Genomic DNA, 19,718 nt, shown 5'->3' with positions numbered 1-19,718 from the left:
TTGCAAGCCGGCCCGCGGGATCCTTAAGATTGACAAGCCAGCAGCGCGAATGGTGGTCGGTGACCACACGGAACGGGCGGCCGTACAGATAAGGCCGAAACTTGGTTATGGCCCGGATGACGGCGAGGCACTCTTTTTCTGTTGTCGAGTAATTGCTTTCTACCTTGGAAAGAGTTCGGTTTGCGCACGCAATAACCCGCTCAGTGCCATCCTGGAATTGTACAAGCACTGCCCCTAGTCCTTTGTTGCTGGCGTCCGTGTGGAGTTGATTGCCGGCATTTTGATCGAAGTGGCCTAATATAGGTGGTGATAAAAGGGCTTGATTTAGTTGCCTGAATGCCAACTCTTGCTCTTCATTCCGCACCAAGTCGATGCTGTCTTTCGTAAGGTGGATTAGCGGCGCTGCTATCTGGGCGAAATTGCGAACGAAACATCTGAAGTAAGCGCAGAGACCAAGAAAGCTTCTGACAGTTTTCTTGTCCGACGGTGATGGGAAAGACGTCACGGACGCCTCTGTGGCTGACTATATGCCCGAGAAACTTCAGCTCATCATATGCGAACCGGCATTTGGAAGGCTGGAGTGTGAGTCCGGCTTTCTGTATAGCACGAAGAACCGCTTCGAGGCGCACAAGATGGTCAGCGAAGGGGCTTGAAAAGATAACAACGTCATCCAGATAAACTAGACACGTCTGCCACTTCAGTCCGGCGAGCAAAGTGTCCATGAGGCGTTGAAATGTCGCGGGCGCGGTACATAAGCCAAACGGCATCACCTTGAACTCATAAAGGTCATCCGGTGTTATAAACGCGGTCTTCTCTCGGTCCCGTTCATCCACTTCGATCTGCCAGTATCGACTTTTTAAATCAATAGACGAAAAATAGTGGGCGTGACGGAGCCGATCGAGTGTGTCGTCGATTCGGGGCAGTGGATATACATCCTTCTTCGTCACCTTGTTGAGCTGCCTGTAGTCCACACAAAACCAAAGCGTCCCGTCGTTTTCTTTACCAACATAACAGGTGCAGCTCACGGACTGTTTGAAGGCTGGATGACATCGTCATGTAACATTTCCCGCACTTGTTCCTGTATTGCTTCTCTTCCCTTCTGGGAAAATCGATACGGTGGTTGGCGAATCGGGTGGGCCGCGCCATCGACAATAATTGTATGCTTCGCGACGGGCGTCTGGCGAACTCTGGATGTCGTTGAAAAACACCCGCGGTAACGATACAAATGTTCGAGTAATTCGCTTGCCTGGGACGACTCAAGGTTTTTCTCGATGTCACGTTGCAAGGGATTTTCCTCGTGCTGTTCGGGGGAATATCCCTCTCAGTCAACACAAAAATCTCACGAGCGTCGCTTATCTCTTCTATATGGGCTATAACTGCCCCTTTTGTCAAGTGCTGCGGCTCGTTCCTAAAGTTCGTCACGAAGATGCTGGCACGTCCTTCCTGAACATCGGCTATTCCTCTCGAAACACCAATTCCCTTCGAAAGCAGCATTTATACATTTCCTTCCAGGAGACCTTCGCCACATGCGGAGGTCTCGGCTCGAACAGGTAGAAATGCTGTCTAGAGTGGTGGCAAGATGCTCGGCATCAACTTTAAGCGCAACTGGTGTGGCTCTACGAAGTCTCGGCGATGGAGAACGTGCTCGGAGGGTCAACTTATTCTGCCCTACATCGATGACTGCACCATATTCACGGAGAAAGTCCATTCTGAGAATAACGCCCTTAGAGCAATTATCTAAGATCAAAAATTTGGCGGGGCACGTCTCATCGTGAATTTCGACATGGGCGGTGCATTTTCCAACAAGCCTTATGAGGTGACCTCCTGCAGTTCGTATCGGAGGCCCATCCCACTGGGTGGTCACCTTGCGAAGTCGGCGACATAACTTTTCGCTGAATACCGAGTCATCATCATCATCATCATCCGCCTGACTATACCCACTGCAAGGCGAAGGCCTCTCCCATATTTATCCGAATACCGAGTAATTGGCGCCAGTGTCAACGAGTGCAGTGACCGCGTGACCGTCGATTATAACGCTTACATTACTAGAGGCCGCAAAACCGTTTTTGCTTCTTTGCGCGCCTTTGTCCGTGGTGTCAGATGTTAACGTACGTGGAGGCTCTTTCTCGCGGCCGAATTTGGCAACGCCACCTCCAGGCGTCGCCGTACTCAGTTTTCCTAACGAAGAAGAGGAGATAAGCTCTCACGGCGAGACCCGTGAGGAGGCGTGGGAGGGTGGCGTGGCGAGTGCGAGCGGGATACACGGTCATCAGTTTGCATCAGCGATGAGAAGCGTGGAAGATATTCACGATCACCGGTTCGTATCGGCGATGAAGTGCGTCGAAGATACTCCTGGATGTCTCCGGGTTGTTCACCGTAACAAGGTAGCCGGTCGCGCCGGCTGAATCCTCGCAGGCCGAAATCTCAGTATGGGCAGCGGCGGTACATGTGGTCAGGCTCACCAAAGTGGAAACACAATGGTCGACTGTCCGCAGTTCTCCAGATGTCGGCGTTTCGTCGTCTCCGCGGTTCCGAGTCTGTATCATGCTGCGCCAGGAATTCACGGCGTCGTGGCCCAGAATCCGTAACCCGTTGGTACTGGTGAGGTACGGGAGGAGGCCGACGGAGAACGGCAGCATAACTTTCAGTCGGGTGTCGTTCTGCAGCAGCAACCATTGGGCCCGTAGAGATGGCTTCCGTTGTGAGCGCCTGTCGCACTTCCTCACGAACGGCCGTAGCGATGGATTCTGGGGAAGGCTGCTCACGAGCCGGGAAAAACCTCCTGAACTCTTCGCGCACAACTTCGCGAATGATTTCGAGGATGTTGGTGAGGCCAGCGCCACTAGGTCCAGACGAGGCAAACCTCGAGATGTTGGGGTAGGTTCCCAGTCGCTGGTAGTAGTTTGTTCGCGTGGCCAATGCGCGCTCAATATTAGTCGCTTCGGCCACAAAACTGGCTACTGTAATAGGCGGGTCGCGTATAAGTCCGCCAAAGATCTCGTTTCGGACGCCCGCATCAAGGCGCGCACTTTTTTTTCCTCCGTAGCCTGTGGGTCCGCCCGAGCACTTAGGCGTAGCATGTCCTTTACAAAGCTTCTCACACTTTCGGCAGGGCCCTGAATTCGAGCTTGGAGGAGATCTTCGGCGTGCTGTCGTCGGTGCTGGTTCGCAAACGTGCGCACCAATTCGTTCTTGCAGAGTTCCCAAGAGGTCAATGAGACCTCGTGGTTCTCGAACCAGTACCGTGCCGTTGCCTCCAGAGAGAAGTAGATATTCTGAAGGCAGTGATCGGGGGTCCACCCGTTGTGGCGCGCGACCCGCTCGTAATGTTGAACCCAATCTTCAACGTCGCCCAGGCCATCACCACGAAATGGGGTGATAGTCCTTGGGGTCACCGGCACGTAGATTATCTGCGCAGCAGCCGCACTGTCGGTTTGCTGCGGCTTGAAGGCCATGGTGATTTTAGTCCTGGCAGTCTTCCCCTCGGGAAAGAGTCCGAATTCCGTAGCTTGGCCTTCTTGACGTAGACTGGCGCGGTTTTCAGGTGCTGTAGCAGACCCTAAGAAAATTCGGTGGCCTGGACTTAAGACCGGGCTCGATATACGAGTAGAGCTATACGCTGCATGGGATTCGCACCCAGCACCTCCACCAAACGTCACGTCCTAGCCAAAGGACAGGACGATGACAGCGACCGCAGGTCAACAGGGCGGCAGTATGAACCAGTGGCGGGGATACCCAGAACACCGAAAAGATCGCCCCCATCAGCGTATTCTTTTTTCACAGAACACTCGCACTTCCTCTTCTTCGGCTACAATATAATCGACGTATGTGTTTTGGGTGGCAGCGTTGTGACATATTTAAGTGGTCATACTTTTTACCATCACTGGATATTTGCCTGAAATTTGCACGGAATATCCGAGAACCGCTTTTATCTCCCATGTGCAATGATTTTGGCCTCTATTTTCTTCCTACTATATATTATGGGTTGAAAATCTTCACACAATGCTCTTCTTTCCGAGACACCGGTGTTATACAAATGGGGGGGGGGGGGGTGTATATTTGCTCGGTTTCTGAATAAGTAGTTAGGTTTTTCAGCAATGACAATGTTATGAAGCTGTAATAATAAAGGCAGTCCACATGCCTTTTTCTGTAAACGTAATGGCGGGATAGTTAATGAACAAGGAAAGGTAGCTTTGGTAGTTTAGGTAATAGTGTACTCATCCCATCGTTTTTAAGTTTGATGTATCACCTGACAGATACATTTTTGTGTGGTCCTGCGTACAGAATTGGAACTTTGTTATTAGTATGAGGCATTTCTTAGCTTTCCGCGTGTTTCCTGCGCGCACAATATTGATGCAAATACAGTTAAAAATACGTTGTGTTGCAGCACAGATTATGTATGCGTGTGGTGTGCCTGCCTTCCAAAGCAATGTAAATGTAGCATGTTTTTTCTTTACAAGTCCTTTATGTTTGTGGCTTGCTTACGAATATTCTTATGGATACTGTCAGTTACATGACTAGCCTCTTTCTTGCTGTTCTGTTAAATAAAACATTGCAATAAATTCCAAGTCAAAGGAAAAATGGACTTAATCAACTACCAAATCATTCTTTCCTGCTGCAAATTAAATTACGTTACCAGATTGATCCTTACACTCAGATTTTTTTTCCTTTCTTTACGCTTGAAATTTTTACGCCCATCACTGAGTACATTGTACTTTGTTTGGGTTTAAGAGCCCAGCTTCTATCTCATACACATGAGATAAAAATAAAAGCAAGTAATTGTGACTTAAGCTCATAGTTTTCAGCGTCTCGGCACACGGCCAAAGAAAGGAAGGAACGAAGAGAAAGACGAATGCGGTGCTGACTGACAACTTATTTATAGCGCAACACGAACAACTTAAACACAGTCAGACCAGCGCAGGCGCACACCATGCAACGAAAAAATGGTCAATGCGTCTCAACTTTATCTCAAACTTCGACAGAAACGCGTTTTCTGCGCTGTACAACAGAACAGGCGTGTCATTAACGCATTCCAAAGCCGCTCTCTGGATACAATATGCCTCTATCGCTTCATGTACAGTTTTAATCTGCTTCTGCTCAGAATACTCACGCCAGAAAACACCGGAGTAACCGCAATACCGGAATACTTCGGAATACTGACGCCAGAAAACACCATCCTTGCAAGAGTTACAGTGCTCAAAGATGCTGGCACCTTGCCTATTCTTTAAATCTCTTGCATGATCCATGAGTCGGCCGTTGACGCAACTCTCTGTCAGCCGCATGTATGTACCATCTGTAATTCGTTGAGGGCATTTCGTACACAACGCTTGTGGCGCATCCCACAAAACGGCTCCCGTGCTTCTTTTTACGACCTCGTTTTTTTTCTTCTCCGGTGATCCGTCGGGTCAGCTGGCCGAACTTTCGAGGGGCTGGAAAGACCAATGGCACGTTATGGCGGCTCGCCACCTTTTTGAGGCCGTGGGAAATCCTGCGTACGCAAGGCATCACTTTGAGCTTCATTTTAGCCTGCGGTGGGGTTGTTGCCTCCTTGTCGATTCCGGGTTTCATCTTCTTCAGGAGCGTTGCAGCTACAGTGACAACCGACCCAGGAAAGCCGGCGGCCTCAAGCCTACATTATAACCCAGCTGATTCCAGAAACTATCTCGCATACCATGTACACACTACTTTCGGAGTGCATACTATAAGCAAAATTTGGCGATCCCCAGATTCACTATTTTGGAATGAGAAAATTTATGCCTGAACAGTTATTTTTGTTGTCTTAGTGACCAATAAACGTGCTTATCCATGAAACTGATTCCTAAATCCAAGAACTGCAGGCTGGCTTTGAATGGGAGCTTGTAGGTGAAAGTAAGCCCTCTGCCACGCTTTTTTCTTTTTCTTTTTTTTTTTTCGAAGTCATTCAGTATACTTTTTAGTGTATCCTCATTGCGAATGACACAATTTTATCTATAAATACTAAAAGGTCACCGACAAGACGATACACTTAAGAATAGAGCCAATCTTAGATTGCTCAAAATCAGGGCGGCTTTTCCAGTGTTCAAAGGGTTCGAATGACCCGGGCCCTCCATTCTCAAGGGCCCCCCGAGGGCTGAAAAAAAAAAAAATGCTGATTTCGAGATTTGGCCCAAAATAAGTCAAAGCATCTTGTTCCTGATTTCCCATGATTGAGTTATGGCTTATGTATTGCAATTCCGAATGCTTCAAAAGCTGTTCGTCGCATCGTACGCTTATCGCAAATCCAGCCTCATGATTCGCCAAAGTACAAAACTTTCTACTCCCCAAATAGATGAAAAAAAAAAAATCCAAATGGTTGTATCCGGTTCTGATTTCAGTTAAGTTCGGCTGGTTCCAGCCGCTATTTAACAGGCATTAGCTGGTTCCAAATACGTACTACAAGCTGGAAGTCCGCGGGCCCCAGTTGGTGGTCAAGGGGAATCAACAGGTTCTAGCTGGCTTTCAGTGGGGAGTCAACTAGTACCAGCTGGTAAACCAACTGACCTCTGTCACTACCTCTGTTGAGGACAGTTGTCTGTTTTTTAAAGCTGAGTTAAGCAGTGAAAGCTGTATCAGTATCAATAAGTTATCAGTTAGGTGTTATGACTGTGCATAGCTGACAACCACCTCAGGAATTTGCAGCTGCTGTGAGTGCAGACTGGAGATTCTCAGGCGGAGCAACATTGAAGGTATCATCAAGAAACTCTCCCAGCAAAGGGCTAGAAAGCGCTACGTAAATAGCTTTATTTATTTGCTTAAAAGCTAGATCAAAACCAGACATGCTATATAATATGAATGCACTCCCCATTTAGAAAGTGAATTCCTGTCATATGTTTGAACTTATATTTTCTGCATTGGGGGGGGGGGGGGGGGGGGAGTGTAAACATGTAATGTTTATGTGAACAAATAGGAGGACGCTTAAGCTTCACTTTAAAGGCCCGATAGCACGGCTAAAGTGTTCACCCTATATTAAAGAAAAGTGCTTGTACGCGAACGACGAGCCAAAGGCGGGAGAAGGGAGGGGGGGGGGGGGAGGTAGCAAATATGGAGCCATTATAATGCTACCCCATAATACACTTAAGGCTAAGCTTAAGGATCTACCCTATTTTCAGTGGCCACCCTATTTTTTCCGACCACCGTCTACGGCAGCGGCGGCTTTTTGGTGGAACGAGCTGCATATGCTGCTTCGTAAATTTAAATTTATTTAGTAAATTGAAAACAGAAAAAAGTGTGACGCATGTAAAAGTTCATTATTTTGTTTTAAAGATGGAAATTGTGTGCAAGTTTTAAATATCCTCTCTTTGTAACTGTGAACAATCTGCATAAATGTAAATATATAACTGAATATTTGGACGCGTTAAAACTTTATTTTGTGCTAGTTCCGTAACAATTTCCATTTTGAAAAGATTTAGCTCCCCGCATTAGGACCACATTTAGAGAAATAAACATTATTTGCTGTACTCTAAGTCAGCATATAGAACATTATATCGCTGTTTCTGTAGCAAGTATTGCCTTATAGGCGAGCTTCGATTCGTGTTTCTAGATCAATTCACAAAACTATTAGATGATTGGTAGCATATTTACCGTAAGGATTTGCGAACTGCTTATGAACGAGGCCCATCTTTATACTTTGTGCTCGCACGCAGCCAAGCGTCCTTCACTGTCGAATTAGCAAATAAATCACCACCTGAGAAATTTATTTTTCATGAATGCCCGTCTGATTTCTGAGGGAGATATTCTGTGTCCTGTCATTCCCTAGAATAGCTCAGTCTAGACGCCAGTCTGTCCGGGTGCTCTGCGAGAAAATATTTTCTCATGCAATGTTCATAAACAGCCCGCAGATTCTTCGAGTACATATGGCGTGTGCTCTCAGCAGGAAATTCTAAAACGCGCCAAGTCTAAAACGTGACAACAAGCGGTGGGGTAAAATAGTGGGGGGAGGGGAGGCCTATAGGGGTCCTCCTAAAATTTTTGAGCAGGGTCCTCATCACAGTTAACCGGGCCCTGCTCAAAATCATCATGTAAAGGGCGATCAATGCTATATGAAAGATGTTACATAAAAACGGGGCAACGAATGACCCACTGCGAATCGACTGTTCTTCTTTTGCAGATAAAACTCAATAGCAAAGATGGTAGACGTACTACACAGATAATATTCTGGTTTGGTTTGGTTTGTGGGGTTTAACGTCCCAAAGCGACTCAGGCTATGAGAGATGCCGTAGTGGAGGACTCCGGAAATTTAGACCACCTGGGGTTCTTTAACGTGCACTGACATCGCACAGCACACGGGCGCCTAGCTTTTTGCCTCCATCGAAAAGCTGCCGCAGAGATCTGGATTCGATCTCGCGTCCTTAGGCACAGTAGTCGAGCGCCGGAACCACTGCACCACCCCCGCGGGCCCATGGCGTATTTGGAGTGGTAGTAGGATAATAGTAAAGTGCCTGTGTTGATGTGGTGCGAACTGCGAACTGATCTTTATTCGTTTTTTCACTGCTATGAAATTTTTCTTCGCCGCTTGCAATACTTTTTTATTAAACATGACTCTAGGCATGGTCACGAAAACAATGAGTTTATCTGCCTGCAAAAGACACAGTTCATTATCTGTAAAAAAATTCACTTTACCGGCCAAACGCTTCTTGGCCTTATCTTGTCCCGTAAGTTTAACATTCTTGGCCAGGCTGTCTATACGCCATCTAAAAGGCAAAGTCCCTGATCTTCTTGACTATCTTTCTCGGCTATGTGACGGTTCAGGCCCACAAGCTCATGAGGGGACACACAGGGTTCAAGATGGAATTTTGGACCCTTTTCGAGTAAGTTAGAGATGTTGGCAAAGGCAGAAGCTCCACCCACCGCTAGAAGTCCACCCTTGCTCCGCCCTTGTTTCTTAAGTTTGCTCGAGCTAGCAAGGATCCATTTCAAGGTCTTGTTCCACCAATCTTCCGTCAGTCTTGCTGCTTCACTTCTGATGGGGTTAAACCGTCTTCCGGGAATTCATTTCGGATAACGCGCAAAACATGCAGCGCGTAACCAATCGGCGAACAACCGCACTTGTCTCCGTTGTTCAGACCGTGAGAGTTTGGAAACGAGTCATAAATGCCCCCCCGAGGGTGGAACAAGAACCAAACAAGGTACTCACACTTGCAGGGGTCACATTCTTCTTTATGCAGAATTCGTTGTACGGCGAGTGCCTGCGCTGGTCTAAGTGTGTTTAAGCTGCTTGTGTTGCGCTAAATAAATAAATTGTTAGTATGCGCTGGGTTCGCCCTTCTCTTAATTTCTTTTTTTCTTTGGCCGTGTGCTGTTACGCTGAAAACTATAAGCTTAAGTTATGCTTGCCAGCTAGCCCAACAACTAGTTCTAATCAAGTTACCATCCATCGCATGGCAGGCTACCATGAAGGTACACTGTCATACAAAGCAACACAGGCTTGGACAAATGTGATTGTATATTTAATAAAATAAAGGGTTAACCGGTGCTGCACTGAAAGGCAGCGTTTTTAGTAATTTTGTTGTTAAAATAGGATATTCCAGGTCATACCTTGTGATTGTGATTTTTTTTTTTACCCACTTTGCGGATATCTTTGTATTTGTCCCCCCGTACACAATGCCTCTCTGGAGGCCTGTAAGGTATATGTAAATAAATAAAATAAATAAATAAATAAACCGACAATGCTTGAGCTCCCCTCCCCTAAAAAAAAAAAAAAAAGGCTGTGATGTACTAAAACCCTTAACTAGCTGTTTGGTTAGTACCCCTTACGTAAGACCTTTGTCAAAGTTTTAAGCCAGAGTTCTTTTTTTTTTTTCTGAGCCAGAGCGTGTGGCTCTTAACCTTTCTCCAGCTTTCCAAATTTCCTGAAGGCCACAAAATCTCTAGTTATGCTTTCACCAATGGGTAGGCTTTCCACAAGTACTACAGAGGCCCCGTTACATGGCTAAGAAACAAGCTTATTAGGCGCTAAACAGTTGACACAGGCTGTACTGTTTTCTTTTTAGTGACTACTACGCTCCACCTAATTTCACTTCAGGAAAAAAAAAAGTGCGTTGTGCCGCGTATAAGTATTTCTGCACTGAGAACGCTCGCTCCATTGTAGCCTTATACGCTCTTCTTATTGCGGTTTTTGCGATGAATCGAAAAAATCCCGTGCTGAAGCATATTGAGTCAGCAACAAAACTCTTCATACTCCAGAAAAACATCTTTGGCCAAATAAAAATTACAGGACTGCGCTTAAGTCTGCTGAAGAGCAGAAAATGTGAAAGTCGCTTACAGGACTCCCAATCGCATCGTCATTGTCATCCCTACTACCATCATATCTATCGTTATTACCGTTCTTATCAACTAAATGCACAGTCATTGCCGTCACTACTATCATCATTATTATTGTCACTGACTGCATCGTCGATGTCATCGCTGCTATTATCCTCACTAGGGGAATTACGATAGGTTTCTCACGAGCCCGGCGCGGCCTCAGACATGTAAGCATATATCAAAATCTTTCCCTGCTGCGTAATTCTTGGCCGATCTCCCTGTGTGGGTATGTGGCATATCTTATTTGGTAAACAACAACAATAACAACAACAAAAATAAAGGTCACGCCTGGCTTGTGAGAAACCGAGTGCTGCTATTGGTATAAACAACAATGTTATATTATTGGACGGTACTCTGACCTTCCGCTCCGTACATTATACTTATTTTGTAAATAAATGTTTTTGGGTGCGGAGAAAAAGAAAAGCCCCGGCATGATTGAGTGCATGGTTAGCGCGCTCAGCTGGGGATCGGAGGGATAGGGGTTCGATTCATGATGGAAACCTGTTCTGCTTTCTTACTGTTGATTCGTGCAAACGTATAGTTTAAAAATACGTGTGCGCCATGCTCAGAAATAGCGCGGACTGTATAGTATAGTAGAGGTGTTCATGGGCTCGGGCCGGACCGAGAGCCCGCACCCGGCCCATCCCAGGGGGCTTACGGTCAGTCGTGGTTTCGGGCCGCTATGAAGCCCTGACTTTATCCTCTCTGCATTTTATGAATGGATCGCCGTATTGAATGCAACAGTAATGTACCTTGGAAAACAACAAGGCGCTAACATGCGGAACAGTCACCCCGATTTGGCGACGTCACTGCCTAAAAATAGCGCGGTAGTTGGTGAAGATCGCTGTACCTGAAGCTGTTCCCGACTTGATGTTCCATAGCGCAACAAAAGAGGAGGTACAAGTCACAAGCTTTCCACTTTCCTCTCCCTCTTCCAGCTCTTCCTCTTTTGTTGCGCTATCGAACATCAGGTATACCCACTAGCTCGAACACTCACCTTGTAAGCGACGCTCGAAAACTACTTGTGGATGACATATAACTACGTCAAAAAATCGATGAAAAGGGCCGAATTCTTCAGCGAATCTGAATCCCGTAGGAACACACAAATAATGCCCCGTGCCCGCGGCAAAGGGTGAAAGGGAAAACAAATCTCTGCAAGATTTCGCCAGGATATTTACATGCGCCAGTAATATTGCTTTAAGCTTTATGCTTAATTAAGCATGATTTTTCAGCGCATTTTTTTTTTAACAGGGTCAATCCCCGGGTAGTCAGTTTGAACCGCTCACTGTTCAAAGGTGCGGCACGAAAACATTGAAACTCGATGCTGTTCCATCTGCATTGGTACATCGCAAGCAGCTGAAGCTGGAGAAGCCACCTGCCTAGCGTGTGGTTGGATCGCCTTCAGTTTCGTCTCCATTCGAAACGTAGCTTAGTAGTCAAGCGCCCTAACCCCTGTGCCTCCGCTGACGGCTTGCCCCTGAACATTATACAAATGCTACAAGACATGGGTCGGTTCACATGTTGTTGTGAACTCCTTGGGGCATTCAGTATTCGAAAGCTGGTTTCTCCAGGCTAAACCACTAAAGTAATGCCTGAGTAGCTCTATCAGTGGCCGGGATAAAGCCAAAAGTTAACTGCTCGTTTCTGTTCATATTTATTTTGGTAAGGTAAAGTGTAATAAGCGCGCTAGTTCTGAATTTTGCGCGCCACTGATAAAATTTGCAGCGGTCGTCTGGCACACACGCCTGGCAACTAGGCTACTGCTGCCGCGTTTCTGAAGCTCACAAAAAGACAATGCCTGGAATTACGTAAGGCATTCAGCTGACATGCGGCAATCGATGGAGTAGGACCTGTAAAGACTTCACTGCGGCGGTCTAGATCGTGCTTCCGCAGGTTTACCTGTAGTTCACAATTTAATGACCGCATTAAGATAATTACGTAAAGACTGCTGGTGTATGATTCGTTTTCGCAGCCTAGTTAAAAGGACTGAAGGCCTTCGACGCAATTTGGCCGGCGACCAGTGAACGACTGACGTGTGGAAGCGGAGGTTGTAGATGAATCCACGTCGAAGTCGCGCGTTGCGCGGCACTGTCTTTTTGCAGCCAATAATGGAACCATTTACGTGGGAAACCTTTTCGAAATTCACTGTAATATAACGTGAAAAGATTGGGCCAAAAAAGCCTGCTAATTCTGCTCCTCGTAGAGGGAGCCACGGTCGAAAAACGAGAGAAGCTGCGGTGCAGGAGTACGAGAGATAAGAAGGCACTGCTTTTAGTTCATTCAACTTCATTGAGGGCTTTCTACTTAAGCGCCATCTGTCTTGGCGCAGTTGTATCAGGTGTCAAGAGAATTAACCTGCCGCCGCCTATCGGCGCCACTGTCCCATCTCTGGAAAGAAGAAACCACGGTGAAAGGAAGAAACTCCTGCGTACGTTCATGCGTACGTTACGCAAAGCGTGTAGATATGCGGCATACAGTAGCGTAGAGCTCGTTCGGTGAATAGGTGCCGTCGTCGCCGACACCGTAGCACAGAACTAAAAAAAAAAAAAAAAAAAAAGAAGAAAGAACGGCGCCGGAAGAAACGTCCAGATGATGTCGCATTAAAACTGTAACGCAGCAGTGTTTTTTGTGCAGCGCTCCGGGTGGTGTAATAGCATGCTGGTCAAGATGGTAACCGGCTTGCAACAGGCATTTCAAGCGACGGCATATGTAGTATCTCAGATATGTGTAGATGTCCACCGGAAAGTGAGACAAATACTGCACATTCATTTCCTCAAAAACCAACGAAAACAAAAAATATGAAAGCCTTGGCGGAATGAAAAGTAGGTGTTAAACATGATATCGCGATTATTCTTAAGGTGAACTTTGAATTTCCCCTTAATATTTGTTGCTGTTTCATTACTATTGCCATAATTAGAACTTATATAATTATACAGATACTCATTAGCATACATTCGTAAGTTGCAATTTAGATAAAAGACCGCATGTAACACCTACACGCATTTCCGTCCGGTGAGCTTGCGTGATTCACGCTTTTGGTGCCCTTTTTCAACTTGTGCCCTAGGATCCCTTCGAACTGTGCTCTTGCTGCTCCCTGTGGCTGTACTGGCTACAGGTGGTCAATATATGCTACTATGCGTGATTGGTTGCGCCTACCGCAGCCCTGTGTTTGTACATCACTGATGTTTAGTCAGTACAGCAAAAGACTGCTTTTTCTAGCGGCCTTGTAGGCGGAGTTGCGCGCATTATTCCGCTAGTTCTTTCCCCGCAATGGCTATATATGTGACGCCTTTCACAGTCCTTTGTTGTTCGGGAATGAGGCGGCGTTTTATCCTTATGCTAGGGGCGTTTCTCTGGCCGGGTGATACATTGGCTCACGAACTCAGTTAAATAGAGGGCATTCCCTTAAAGTTATATTCGAAGGCCAATTATTGCTTGAAAAAGTAATGATATAACAAGGTGATTATTTCTGAGGAGTACCGCAATCGCTATTAAATTACTCATTTGTTTTTACTCATAAAGATAGTTTGGTTTGGTTTATGGGGTTTAACGCCCCAAAGCGACTCAGGCTATGAAAGACGCCATAGTATAGGGCTCCAGGAATTTCGACCACCTGGGGTTCTTTAACGTGCACTGACATCGCACAGTACACGGGCGCCTTGATTTTAGCCTCCATTGAAAACCGTTCGCCGAGGCCAGGATTCGATACCGCATACTTTTGGGCACAGACTGTAGTGGAACGTCCTAACCACTCCACCACACCGGCAGGGTTTTATGCATAAATAAACTATAAGTACACAGATTAAATGAAATAGCAGCCTCTTCCCAAACACGACGCACATATTCTTCTCTGTTTCCGCCAAATTCCGTCCCCGAAAATTATTGCCCATTTCTTTTCTTCTATTGTGCGTGTCATTACTCTAATATGTCAGCGGAAATAAAACAATGAAAACAGAAGTATGCTCGAAGACTATACGTTCATTGCGCTGAAGGCATATACGAGAGGCAAACCCAGTGCATTAATGCCCAGCGTTGCCTCTGCCATTTTAAGCCTTCGAGGATTGTTATTTATTGATTCGGTGGCCATTCTCATTGCCTTCCCGATTGCAGCAACCGAAGGTGCAGTAGCACGGCATCACAATAGAGTTATAGTTTTTGCTGTTTAGTATGCACTAAGTCTGCACGTCACACTCCGTTTGAAAGCGAGCATTTCAATTGCGAAGACAATGGAATGACGATCGGTGCGCGTGAAGTGGAATAAAAATGGGCGGGAGGAGGATGGGGACACTTAACTGGTCCTCTTCCGCGTACGTGCACGTTGTAACTCGTTTAGTCACAACTATCTTAATCTATGCTTCTATTATCTCGGATATATTCATTAGCAGGCAGTGGCAAGCTACTGCATTAGCAAGCTTTAGAATACGAGACAATGTCAGTAATGGGGATAGGGCAATTTCAGGGCGACATAAGGTAAGATGGAGTCCAAAGACAGTGTTACGACCGTGCATCCGCATTTGCGCGCTCTATTGTTCGCCTGTGGGCATGGAAAAGTATTGTGAATATGTGGTGATGGTCCATTGGCTCTAAGTGAGCCTGTTTCCAGGAATCCTGTTTTGTAAGCCTGTTTTGCTTTGTGGACAACCTGCAAATGCCAAATTGACCCTGTCAAGAGAACGTCTGGAAAAACACAAAGAAACGTCCCCCTGCGGGAAATAGCAGGAAGTGCTTTCTTTCTTTTGTTCACCCTTCCAGTCGAGAAGTGCTATCCTCCAGTGATGAATGCCTCCTATCCAAAGGAGACGACAGAGGGGACATGTCCGCTGACGTGCAGGACAAGAAAGGAGCATGACGCATACGGTCATTAAGTGATTTCCCAGGAATGCAGGAAAGATTTGCAATTGTCGAAAACGGACAATGCTGGGAGCGGATGCGGCGCCACGTGCACTCGGGTTTCTGAGAAGTAAAACCACTTGTCAGAACCAGCCTGTGGTTTCTTTGCTGAAGAATAGAAATGTACCTCCTCTCCTCGCCGTTCCCAAGCTTTTCCCGCCAACAAGTGATCACGCCCAACGAATGAATGCCGGACCAGTCAGTGCTTCAGACCATCAGTGCAGTGATGTGTTCGATTGGATGCCGATACCTGAGGGGCGTGCCCTGGATTTGGTTGGTCAGCATCTTCAGAGAGGGGCTGGACATAGGGGGTTTTAAGGACGCTGCAGAGCACGAAATGTCGCTCTGAGCCCTGGGTAAACGGCTCATCCAGTCGCTTCTCGCTATGAACTCTTAACGCTTGCCATTTTGCTGATGTACCCTTCTTTTTCGTGTAAATAATCTTGTAAATAAGTTTCTCAAAGTGCCATTAAACCTGCTTGTACATATTTCACCAACTTCGAAGATTCAATCCTACTTCAACCCCGAGTCTCTGCACGCTACCAAGTGAAGGCCGGGTCGACGTAGCCCCAGCGTCACGACAACTGGTGACCAGCGTTGGGATCTGAATCTACAAGCCACAACATCTGATGACTGGAGGTGGGATCTGGATCTACAAGCTACAACATCTGGTGATTCGAGGTGGATCAGAATCTACAAGCCACAACATCTGGTGATCGGAGGTGGCATCTCAAGCAACAAGCAGGAGCAACAATCGGCCAACAAGAAAGCAGCTCGGAACATCGATCGCATGTGTGGGTGAGTGCTTGGCTTTTCTTCTGATGTGGACCAGGTTCTAGAACAGGGTTAGATTTTAGAACTGGTAAAAAGTGTTGAAACGCCTTTAGGTTTGGTAGTTTGCACTGTTGTTTTGGAAGTAGCCGACACTCGGAGCGATCATGGACCTACAAAAGCTGCAGAAACCGGAACTGTTGCAATTGTGTGAGGAATTGGGAATTGATACAAGTGGTTTGGCACGAAAACCTTTGATTATAAAGGCAATCACAGATTTGGGAGCCGATGATGAGGAGCTCAGTGAAGTATGGAACCTCATCGCCCAAAAAAAGGAGCAGCTCAGACAGCAGAAAGAGCGGGAAAAAGAGGAAAAGAGGCGTGAGCGTGAACTTGAGAGGGAAAAAGAGGAAAGGGAGCGCGAACGTGAGAGGGAAAGAGAGGAAAAGAAGCTAGACATTGAGCTCCGGAAATTAGAACTAGAGTTGAGCAAGAGGTCGGGCGATTGTCCCCAGCTAGCGGTACCTCGTCTCAACAAGGAGGCAGATTTCAAGATGTCAAAGTACATGCAGCCATATGTGATATCAGGGGATATCGGTCTGTATCTGGCTAACTTTGAGCGAACCTGCGAAAAACTGTCCTTCCAGCGAGACACTTGGTCTCAGAGATTATTGACGGTTCTGCCCTGCGAGGCAGCGGAGGTTGTCGCGCGGCTAAGCAAGGAGGACGCGGACAACTACGAGAAGGTCAAAGCTTGCCTTCTGAGAAAGTATAGGCTTAGCGCCGAGGCGTTCAGACAACGTTTTCGGAACGCTACTAAGTCCAGGGACGAGAGTTACCCTGAATTCCTGTACAATTTAAGAGTTAATTTGGGCGAGTGGCTAAAGAGCACTGATTCCTACAGTGAGAGGGATGCTGTAGTCGAGCGAATTCTTTTGGAGCAGTTTTATAACTGCCTCCCAGAAAAAGAAAGAAATTGGTTACAGGACCGAGGCGACATTAAGTCGGCAACTGAAGCTGCCGAACTCATTGAGGACTATGCTTCGCGCCGACAATTCAGCAACCCAGTAGTGGTTAGGCCCCGCAATTCCAAGTCGAGTGTGAATAACCGTCAGAAAAGGCACTTTGCTAGATTTGCAAACGAAGAAAGGAAGGCTTCTTCAGGCAAACGTCCTAGAAAGGACGGTAGTGAGAAAGGTGGGGAAGTGACCAACGCGCAGAACACAAAGAATAAGCTTGAGGCTAGGAAGCCGCTCACATGCTTTAGGTGTAATGAGCAGGGTCACATTGCCGTCAACTGCCGGAAAGAAAAGATTGCTTTCTCGTATGTCAGTGACTGCGATGAAAATATGCAGCTTTTAGAACCCTACCTGCATGACCTAGTAGTCAACGGGAAGCCTTGCAAGGTACTGCGCGATTCGGCCGCAACGATGGATGTTGTCCATCCGGCGTATGTGTCGCCTTCCGACTATACAGGACAGTGTGCGTGGATCCGCCAGGTAGTGGAGGAACAGAGTGTGTGCTTGCCAATCGCGAACGTGGTCATCGAGGGCCCTTTCGGCGAGTTAACAACCGAGGCTGCCGTTTCAGAAAAGCTGCCTAAGTGCTATCCGTATTTGTTTTCCAACAAATCGGACATGCTACTGCGAAAGAGGGGCATCCTTTTCGGAGACAGTGTTGTGCAAGCATTAACACGTTCAAAGGCGCGAGAACTAGCTACACTGCTCATACCAGAAAATTCCACAGCGGAGGAAACGGCAGTTAAAACAGTGGTCTATGTGGAAGATAGCGGGTCAGAAAACTTTGAGAGCGAGGCATCTCAAATAAGTCAACTTGAAAGTGAATTTGATGAGACGCGGAATGAGGACGTTCTTGAGAATAACCTCTTGCCGCCAGTGTCTAGTAATCTCACGAGACTTTTAAGTGGAACCCGAGAGGACTTAACTATGGAGCAAGCCAATGATCCCAAGAATAAGCTCGAAGTACAGTGGGAAGGACCTGCTGAAGTCGTTGCAAAGCTTTCTGACACTAACTACGCAGTGAAAATCCCCGATAGGCGTAAAGCAGTGCGCATTTATCATTGCAATCTTATGAAGCCCTATGAGCAGAGGGAAACCATGGTAAATCTAACGTTAAACCTTCCTGAGGAGATTGGGGATAACTTGATTTGCCTCAGCGGAAAAGGAAGCAACGCTCAGGAGCTTCACAAAAAGACGGAGCAGAGAGGAGAACTAAAGAAATCCCAGCTGTCCGATCTGGGCGAAATAATAACAGAGTTTGAGGCCTGCTTCGTGGACAGGCCAGGCAGGACTGATTCGACTGAGCACGATATTGAGCTGACTTCAGACGTGCCAGTGCGATCAAGGTGCTACCGATTCTCTCCAAGGCAAAGAGAAATTCTGGATAGGGAAGTAACTCGCATGCTGGAATTGGGAGTAATAAAACCCTCGGAAAGCGATTATGCTTCGCCTATGATCTTAGTAGAAGCTCCAGGTAAAGACCCTAGGCCTGTGGTAGACTACCGAAAGCTAAATTCTCTCACCAGGGATCAAGTGTATCCTATTCCGAATATTGAGGAGAGAGTAGAACAGGTCAGTAGAGCGGCATATGTGACTACGCTGGACCTTACTCGAGGATACTGGCAAGTACCGCTCACTGAACGCGCCAGCAGATACGCGGCTTTCGTCACTCCGACGGGCAGCTACCAGCCAACAATGATGAGTTTCGGGCTCAAAAATGCTCCATTTTGTTTTTCCCGACTCATGGATAGGGTTTTAAAGGGGTGTGAAACATTCGCGGTGCCTTATTTAGACGACATTGCGGTTTTTTCCGACTCATGGGCGGACCATATGGTACATCTAAGAGCTGTACTGAGCCTTTTGCGTCAAGCTGGACTAACCGTAAAGGCCGAGAAATGTTGCCTGGCAAGGGCGACCGTGGACTACTTGGGTCACAATGTAGGTCAGGGTTTCAGGAAACCCAGCGAGATTAAGATTTCTGCGGTAGCAGACTATCCGCGGCCGAGCACGAAGACGGAAATTCGAGCATTCCTAGGTCTGACTGGGTACTACAATCACTACATCCCTAACTATTCAGCTTTGGCTAGCCCTCTGACCGACGCTCTCCGCAAGACAGAACCGACAAATGTAGTCTGGGACGAACAAAAGGAAGCCTCCTTCGTAAATCTGAAGGCTGTGCTGATTAGCCGTCCGGTATTGCGAGCTCCAGACTATGGCCGAGAATTCACGGTCCAGTGTGATGCCAGTGATCGAGGGTTAGGTGCTGTTCTCTGCCAGAGAGATGACGACGGTAATGAGCACCCCGTGCTCTACCTGAGCAGAAAACTGAGTTCTAGAGAGAGGGCTTATTGCGCGTCAGAGAAAGAGTGCGCTTGCATTGTATGGGCCATTCAAAAATTGCAGTGCTATCTTGGAGGGGCCAAATTCACCGTAGAGACGGACCATTGTCCCCTGGCTTGGCTGCAAACTGCGACATCGAAGAACAGTCGCCTTCTTAGGTGGAGCTTGATTTTACAGCAGTACAATTTTGAAATAAGATACAAAAAGGGGAAGTTAAATGGGAATGCGGACGCGCTTAGCCGCTGTTTCTAAGCAGTCCGAGGTGTTCCTCACCATGTATCCAAATTGATAATCAGGTTTTTTTTTTTTTTTTTCGTGCGCTTGTATATGTGTGACTATGTAAAGCAGCACGTTTGGTTTTCTAGGCATACGTAGGTC

At 47.0% G+C, this 19,718-nt stretch overlaps 1 pseudogene; it reads right to left on the bottom strand.

Moving 5' to 3' along the window:
- Positions 1-2,178: 2,178 nt before the first annotated feature.
- Positions 2,179-3,455, bottom strand: LOC146201637 (uncharacterized; annotated as a pseudogene).
- Positions 3,456-19,718: the final 16,263 nt, after the last annotated feature.

Source organism: Amblyomma maculatum, chromosome 1 (assembly GCF_055883805.1).
Source record: "Amblyomma maculatum isolate TAMU_Amacu chromosome 1, ASM5588380v1, whole genome shotgun sequence".
NCBI classification, from domain to species: Eukaryota; Metazoa; Arthropoda; class Arachnida; order Ixodida; family Ixodidae; genus Amblyomma; species Amblyomma maculatum.
The sequence above is the reverse complement of the archived record's forward strand: the minus strand, read 5'-3'. Positions and strand labels throughout refer to the sequence as shown.